Here is a 9,487-nt window from a genome sequence, read left to right as displayed (position 1 = left end):
GTATACATGTGCTTCGGTAGGTCAATATATAGTTTTGGGTTTTGTAAACTTGAGGTTTACGAAGTTTTTTAATTTTCTCATAGGTTAGATCTTAGAAAATGATTTTCAAACGTTGGAGCCTACTGCACAATAAGGTCTCATTAGGCTTTATGTTTCGGGCACAAATGTGAACCAAGAGTACAATAAGGTGAATACACTAGTTTTAAGAAAAATAGTTTTCTCTTAAGTTAGAGATTTTAGTGTAACTCATTGGGCAAAGCCCTAAATACCTAGAGGACACGTTGAGAATTAAAAATAAAAATAAATTTTTAATTAAATATGAAACAAGTTACACAAATTAGTTTAGTTATGCCTTAAAAGACAAGATAACTAGTCACCTTGAGTGACTTTGTACTCGCCTTGAGAGCGAGCATGCACCAACCCCGTGAGATATGTTGCATTACCGGCAGACTCCTTAGTTTCTAGTGGCGTATTGTTGTTGTGGGCCCCACCTTGGTCACTAGGATGGACCAGTCCCCAACCATATTGGCTTAGGGGAGACAAACCCCTTTTTATTAAAGGTTCAGATACATACACTAGCGGTAGTGTACTACAACCTTTTTTCAAAGAAAGAAGCTTCTTGACAAAAGATTCTATACCTTGATGTTGGCAAACCGAGTTCTCATGGGGTTAAAATAAAATATGTAAATCACCCACTGTTGAATATACTGCCATATAGACCAGTGAGCCTATAGCAGTTTGAGGCAGTGGTGCCCTTGTAGAGATAATAATTTTATCAAAACTTGAATTTAATAGTTGCATGCATTAGTAGGAAGCAAAAGATGAATTTAAATGAAAAAAAAGAAAAAATATGCATGCATCTAGGTTATGCATAGCTGCTTGAGTTACCTCTGAGCTAGAGGTTGTGTTAAGTCAAATCCTGCAAGGAGTCAGAGTTTGAGACTCGTGTTTAGCCTTGGACTTAGCTGGAGTCAAATTTGGCTTGGTAGTCTACCCATGTTCACTAATGCGAGGTGGGTAGTTATGTTTTCTATTAAGACGTGTTGATTGTCTCACTCTTGCTTCTTTTCCTTTTTTCAAGTATATATGGATAGACAGGCTTGGCGACAATAGATGTGATGAATTGAAGTACACTTAGAGCCCGATCGGGGACTCTTTTATTCTATGGGACACTCTGTGTGTATTTTGGGGCATGTAACAGAATATTTATTCCAATGTAAATCTTGTAAAGAATCAGTAAAAGTTTACCATTGAATTTTCACTACAAGAAAAACTCTAATTAGCGACAAAAGTTTGTGATGGATTTTTTCCATCGCAAATTTGTGACAGATTAGCTAAAGAAAACTATATGTCACTAACATTTAAATTATTTGTGGAATTAGCTACAGAGAAAATTCCATAAGAAATCCATCGCAAATTAGCGATGGATTCGTGATGGAACAATTCTGTCTCAAACTCCGTTGCTACTTTGCGACGATTCAACAACAAAAATTTTATGTTGCTACTCCGTTGCACATTTGTGATGGCGTTTGCGATGGAATTTTGCCATCGTGAATCTGTCACTAAATTTCCTATAAATCTTTAATGTGAGCCCCTTTTCCCTTTCTGTTTCATTAGTCGCTCTCCCGCCGCCCGCCGCCCGGTGACCTTCAGTCGTCAGCTTGACCAAAGACCTCCCATCGCCCGCCCGACCGGTGCCTGTCACCCGCACATCGACCTCCCGACAACCTCCTCTCTCTTTCTCCTCCCGTTCTTTCTCTCATTGCTCCCCCTCTAGGTTTTTCGGTGAGCCCCATCCACAAGTAACCCTCCCCCTTTCCTCTATGTTATAGTTGCCTCCTTCCCCCTATGGTTGTCGAAGGGCTAGCAGAAGCTCGACAACCTCTGTCGAGCCCTCCCCACCCCTCTGTAGTTGGTGGGGGCTGGATGAGGCCTTGATCACTTCTGCCATGCCCTCTCCTAGCTCTGATCTCTGGCAGGACAGAGGGCTTCACCCCTGCCCTTTCAAATGCAGACAAGAGGCTCTCTGTCCTCTTGACTTTGCCGACAGCCCCCCCCCCCCCCCCCCCTGTTCGATGTCGGAGAATGATCGGCATGGGGAGAAGCCCCCCTGCCCTTTTTTTTCCTAAAAGGGGGTGGCTTCGCCTCCCTATCCTCGATAATTTTGACAAGGGGCGAAGCCCCCATGCCCCTTGTCTTTTTTGCCCGGCAGGGGGCAGATCCCCCTGCCGAGAAATTTTGCCTCGACAAGGGGCGAGACCCCCTGCCTCATGATTGATACGGGAGGGGGCAAGACCTCCCTGCCTTGACCTTATTGCCGGCAGAGGCAACACCCTTGTCTGTGTTTGTCTCACTTTCAGTAGAGGGTTGTGTCTCCCTGTCTAGGATCATTTCTGACAGGGGGTGTCACCCTCCTTGTCATCGAGTAATAAACTTTATTTTAACACAGTGTCACTTGTAGATTTCTTAACGGATTTTGCTTGTGCCCCGCGACTCGTAGTAAGTAAGTGACAAAAGCAATGCAAATTGGGTAAATACCCATGGTGAGTAAGTGATGCATGTGCATCACAAGTTATTTAATTTCTTAGATGCAACACTTTTCTGTTCACACACTCACTTAGTTGTGGATATCTAAGACTGCTTTGATGGAGTTTAGAGATCATGCTAAGCATTATTTTAATGTATGAAAATAGAAGTGTTCTTATTTTTGGAGTTTGGATTTCATGCTAGTCATGGTATTAGTTAGCGGGATATTGGAGTGTGTTTGCATCAGGTACATGTTTGACATTGTTTTGATATGAATGATTTGAATATATTGCAATGTTTGATGTGATTGTATTCATGCTTGCATGAAGTTACTTTCAATTTGATTATGATTTCCATGTGAAATTGTATCATGAAAACATATTTCAAATGAATATATCGCGTTATGAATGACTTTGCACATGAAAATGAATGATAAGTTATTAATGTTTCAAATGAATGGTTTTGCACAAGAATATATATATATATATATATATGTGTGTGTGTGTGTGTGTGTGTGTGTGTGATATATCAAATTATTACATCTACTACAACTACATGATAAATTTGATATTTTCTTCATCATAGCATTCTGATGATTCTCTTTTAACTGGTTAGGATAATATCTGTAACGTCATAGGACAAAATGACTGTAAACCGTGAATGAATGTACAATAGAATAGTTGACAATGATGTATCATTTGAATATATGGATGATGTTGATAATTTTATTGAATTTGCAATGGCAAGTGTCAGTACAGTGGATCCCACAGGTCGAATCAGGTGCCCCTGCACCATGTGTAAGAACAATCCATTTGTAGAACCTCATGGCGTTAGACATCACCTATACAAGAAGTGTTTTGTGAGTGATTATCAGAATTGGATGTTTCATGACGAAGAATTTAGGAATAATTTTGACGCACGAGTGGATGTCGTACACTATAATCCATATATATATATTTGATATTTGATGCCACAAGACCAAAACTGGGTTCTGCTATAGGTTCTAGTGATGTACCAACTGGGGTAGATGAAGAAGTATCAAACAATGCATCTAGTAGATTTTATGATTTACTTAGAGATGCTGATGAGCCACTTTAGAATGGTTGCAAGAGTCACACTATCTTGTCTGCAGTTCTTCAACTACTGAATTTGAAGTCAGAGTTTAATTTAAGTCAATCATGTTTTGACTGTCTGTGCTCTATTGTGAAGAGTATGTTTCCCAAAGATGAGAAATTGCCATAAAATTTTTATCATGCGAAGGCGCTCTAGGTATGGGGTATCAAAAGATAGATGTTTGTCCAAATCACTGAATGTTATATTTCAAAGATTAGAAAAATAGCAGATCATGTGGGCATCCACGGTTCAAGCCAAAGACAAAAGGCAATGGTAGCACGAGGTCAAAAGAAGTATCATACAAGTTGCTTTGCTACTTCTCTCTCACCTCTAGATTGCAATGATTGTATATCTTCGAGGACAACTAAACACATGAGATGTCATGCAAATAAAGTTTGACATGATGAAGACAAAATCACGCATCCTGTTGACGCGGAAGCTTGGAAGCACTTTGATTGTACTCATCAGACCTTCGCAATGGAAGTGAGAAATGTTAGGCTCAATTTATGTACAAATGGATTTACTCCATTTGGGGGTAGATCAACTCCATACTCGTGTTGGCCAGTATTTGTCACCCCATACAACCTTTTTTCAAGCTTGTGTATGAATCGTCAAAATCTTTTCTTGTCTCTATTTATCCCTGGTCCAACCTCTTTGAGCCAAAATCTTAATGTATATTTAAGGTCATTGATTGATGAACTGAAAATATTGTGGGATGAAGGTGTTCTCATGTATGATGCCCACAAAAAATAAAACTTTAATATGAAGGTTGTTATTCTATGGATAATTAGTGACTTCCCTGCATATGGTATGTTATCTGGTTGAAGCACACATGGGAGTTTGGCACGTCCGTACTACATGGAGGATACAAAATCTTTTAGATTGACGCATGGAAGAAAGTCATGCTGATTTGATTGTCACCGTCGATTTTTACCCAACGACCATCCATTTTGATGACAAATGAATGTGTTTCGAGCAGACACAACTGAAATAGAAGGTCCACCTACAAGGTTGTCTGGCATAGAGATTTTAAGAAGATTGTTGTACTTTTCATATGGACTGACAGCTACCCATAGTGCAAGGCCCTTCCTTGGATTTGAGAAGGATCGCAATTGGACAAAGAAATTTATATTTTGGGAACTACTATATTGGCCGACCTTATTGATACAACATAATCTGAATGTTATGCATGTGGAGAAAAATGTGTTTGATAATATGTTCAATACGGTAATGAATGTCAAAGGGAAAACAAAGGATGATCCAAAGACCCGTATAGATTTAAAAGTAATATGTAAAAGACCAAAATTGGAACTCAAAGAGTACAATGACAAAGTACTGAAACCAAAGGCATGCTATGTGCTTGGACCAGATAAAGTAAAGCAGGTATGCCAGTGGTTGAGACAATTGAGATTTTCAGATGGATACGTCTCTAACATTGCTCGGGTTGTGAAGATAGACGAGAGACAATTATATGGGTTGAAGAGCCATGATTGTCATGTCATTATGCAATGGTTGATACTCCTAGCATTCCATGATATGTTAGAAAAAACATATATGGGGGGTATTGTTCGAGTTGAGTAGATTTTTTAGAATACTGTGCGCATCAGAAGTCGTAATATTTGAGGTAAAGAATCTCGAGGATTTTGTCATCACTACTATTTGTCAGCTAGAGAAGATATTTTTGACAACATTTTTTGATGTTATGGAACATGTGATCATACATTTTCCATATGAACTAAGAGTTGGTGGTTCTGTGCAATATCAATGGATGTACCCATTTGAAAGGTATATGTATTTTTATATTTGTCTCTTCAATGCCATTGATAAATTTATTGTAATCCAAGGTATATATTGTTGACAGATGCATGTCTGACCTAAAAAAAAAAGTTCGAAATAAAGCAAGAGTAGAGGGATCTATTTGTGAGGCATACAGTTTAGAAGAAATTTTAAATTTCTCATCTATGTACTTTGAACATCACATTACAACATGTTAAACATGCTCACCTCATAATGATGATGGAGAAAAATTTACTGTAGCTGACAAACTGTCGATATTTCAACCACTTGGGCATGCCTTCGGTAGTTGTCGGTCAAGGCTCTTGAAAGATCGAGAGCAAGACGCAGCACAAATCTATATCCTTTTTAATTTCTCAGTAATCAAACCATACATCGAGTAAGTATACTTAATATGTAACACTAAGTTTTATACATGCGTACATGGTTCAGTAATATAAGTATTTGTTAAGTGTAGATAATTGGTTCATTAGGTATCCTGACCAAAAAAAAAATCTCCTCAATAAGGAGGTTAAGGTCCGACCCAAACTCGATGAAAGTTGGGTCGACCTTGACACGATTGCTCACCCAACGAGAGATTCGGTCAGGGTGTGGGCTGATCTCTTTTTGAACGAGTGTTGAGTTTTTCATGCCAAAAATAATACCATTTTAAATACAGATTCAGATTCCATTTTATCATCTCATATCTAGTTCAGATTCAGCTCGAGACTCAAATCTGTTACTCAATGTTCAGATATCTGAACTCATCTTGTTAAAAAAGACTTCATTCTTGATACCTGTCATGATTTTTTTGCATGAACTTTGGATCTAGGGTCAAGTCTGAGTCAAAAAAACTGAGCCGAGGCTGTCATTTGGTTAGAGCAGGTTGTAAAGGTGTCAGACCTGTTCATTTCATAGGTTCAACCTACTTAAAAGTGGGCTGATCATGTTTCACTATCAAGATCTTATCAAAATATGCTTGACTGGTTTATTGCCTGACTTGATCATAGCAGACTAGATGATGCATATCCAACCGGAAGCATACATTCATGGGATGGATTAATGGCTTGAACCATGACTCTACTAGCATAGGCTTAGATCTGTGGTTCAGATCTATTCACTAGGTCCTAAAGCAACCATAACCCAGTCAGAATATGTGACCAATAATGGCAATTCTATCCATTGCTGAGAGGTAGGTTATCTTGATGAGTAGGCCTTCTACCGAGAGTGACATTTTCATTATATTTGGAAAAGTGAAGTGCATTTAACTTGGTTTTTTAGAATTCAAATTGGGGAAGCTTGTCTCAATTAGCATATCTAGTGATAATGTTTGCTATGATTCAGGGTTTTGCTTTAGTTTTTTTTTATTATTATGACATAAATGGTTGAGTTATAATTTTAAGGTTTTTGGTATTTTTTTAATTACTATTAAGTATGAATTCATAAATAATGAATGTTTTATTTTTAGTAGAATATTAGGGGCTTCATTTAAATACAAAATTTATGACATTTGTATGAATTGAGGTTTAATTATGGTTTTAGGGTTTCTATGCCTCTTTCTTATTCAATTAGCATTAAACACGAATCATGAATAATAAATGCTTGATATTGGTTAGAATATTAAGGATTTTATTTTTTTTATCAATTAGCATAGATAAGACCTCCATGATTTTTATCAATCACAATTTTTTTAATGAATTAGCAATGAATCAATTATGAATTGTTTTTTAAATATAGAAAATTGATGTTGTCAATAGACTTTAGATAACTATTTATTTTTTTAATATATTATTATAGTTTATTAATAATTACCTTTTCTTTTTTACTGTATATTTGTGCCCACCCTAGTTTAGATTCCTGGCTCCCCCACTTCTTACCTGGATATACTGCAGGTGATCCATCTTTGAAACTTTTATAAAGTTCTTGTGTGGGGAATGGTATGATAATATTTTGAGATGGATAGATGGATCCACATGCATAAATTTTTATGTGTATCCTCAATCCAGATGAGATCCAAACCATTAGTATACCCGACTTTGGAGAGCAAATATATTGGCCAAAGAATGTTGCTCATTTATAAGGTTTGTAAGAAAATGTATCCAATTTCAAACGGTGGAACTAAGAGGCAAGTCACTTCACCGGAAAACAAGGTCAACCCTACAAACCTCAACAAACTTCCTCCATTCTCTCTCCCTTTCCTTCGCCACTCTTGCACCAACCTCCTTCACAACAAACCTCTCTCTCTCTCTCTCTCTCTCTCTCTCTCTCTCTCTCTCTCTCTCTGCCTTTCTTTTAACAAACCAATTGATCTTGTTTTCTTTTTCCTGCATCTTTATTATACCAAACAATTGCATTTGATCTTACCACCAACCCTCTCTCACCTATTTCTTTGTTCTCCCTCAAACAGGAGCATGCAAATGAAGTTACATCTTGTTTGAGGTTGAGATGGGGCACAACAGGTCAAGTAGCACGGGGGCCCCATCTAATACAAAGGCTTCGTCACCAGCACCTTCACCCCCAGCTGCCCCGCCAACACCGCCAACCTCCCTCCTCCGACCTTCACAAAAGAAGCGGCACAAATCGGTGAAGATGTACCGTATCTTCCGATCCGTCTTCCGAGCCTTGCCCATCATAAACACGGGTTGCCGGCTCCCGACTGTCCTCCCAGGCGGTCCATCATCCCATGGTGATCCCCACCTCTTGGCTGGTACGCGAATGACCGGTACGCTTTTTGGGTACCGGAAAGGCCGAGTCAGCCTAGCAATTCAAGAGGCACCAAGGTGCCTACCAGATGTAGTCATTGAGCTAGCATTGCAGACCAATGTGCTACTCAAGGAGATGTCGTCTGGGCTCGTGCGGATAGCACTCGAGTGCGATAAGCGGCCCGACCGAGTCAAGCTCCTCGACGAGCCACTATGGACCATGTATTGCAACGGCAAAAAGTCTGGGTACGGCGTAAGGCGCGACCCGAATGAGGAGGACCTCAATGTCATGCAATTGCTCCAGGCTGTGTCCATGGGTGCGGGTGTGCTCCCAAGTGCAACAAGTGGTAGTGGTGCTGCCGGACCGGGTGAGGCAGAGCGCCAGGATGGTGAGCTAGCCTACATGCGAGCCTACTTTGAGCGAGTTGTGGGGTCGAGAGACTCGGAAGCATTCTACATGCTTAACCCCGACGGTAGCAATGGTCCCGAGCTCAGCATCTTTATGGTCAGAATATGAATTCGGTATATCAATTGGGCAAATGTATAGAGGTGGGTATTTAATGTACAACACCTTCATAGCAACATGCCTAGTTTTTTTTTATTCCATTTTTTTTTTGTGGTAGGCTAAGATGATAACAGGATCAGTTAACAAGTAACCCCTTTTCACTCACACGTATATATATATATATATAAAAGCTTATCTGCGCAACCCTTATCTGCGCAGTGGAATGATGCTGGCATAATGGACAGCATGCGAAAACAGTGCAAAAGCGGCCAGCATGAGTTTTTTTAATTAGGGCGCTTGAAAAGCGCCACTAAAGAATCCAGTTCGGCTGGGACCTTTAGCGGCGCATTAAAGCACCGCTATTACCTCTCAGGGATGCACATCTCTTTTTTAAAAAAGATGATTAGTGCACTTCAGCATTTTTTGCTAAAAAAAAATGCTGAGCATCCATCACACATGCGATGGAGGTTCAGGAAAGTACCGTTTGTAACTGCGCTCCTATGGATTGCGCAGCTACACCCTAATATATATATATATATATATATATATATATATATATATATATATATATATATATATTAGAGGGTAACGCACTCAGCACATTTTTTTGTGTTTTTGACGGTCATGACCGCTAAAGGCTTGGGCAAAAAAAAAAACACCTTTAGCGCGGTTCAAAAACGTCGTTAAATGATCTTTTTTTACACATGACATTTTTCGCTGAAAACTTTGCTCGATCAGCGGTGGAAAAACGTCCGAGTATCATCAAACGATTCATGGCCATACCGATACTCATGACAACATTGGGTAAAACCCTAGATGGAGACACGATCACCCTGCCTTACGTGTCATTTCTCTAATATTAATCGCT

The 9,487-nt window shown here is 39.3% G+C and overlaps 1 pseudogene; it reads left to right on the top strand.

The window, feature by feature from the left end:
- Positions 1–7,857: 7,857 nt before the first annotated feature.
- On the top strand, positions 7,858–8,631 carry LOC149816751 (protein MIZU-KUSSEI 1 pseudogene; annotated as a pseudogene).
- The last annotated feature ends 856 nt before the right edge of the window (positions 8,632–9,487 follow it).

Source organism: Nuphar pumila, chromosome 14 (genome assembly GCF_984573655.1).
Source record: "Nuphar pumila chromosome 14, dmNupPumi1.hap1.1, whole genome shotgun sequence".
NCBI lineage: Eukaryota > Viridiplantae > Streptophyta > Magnoliopsida > Nymphaeales > Nymphaeaceae > Nuphar > Nuphar pumila.
The sequence above is the reverse complement of the archived record's forward strand: the minus strand, read 5'-3'. Positions and strand labels throughout refer to the sequence as shown.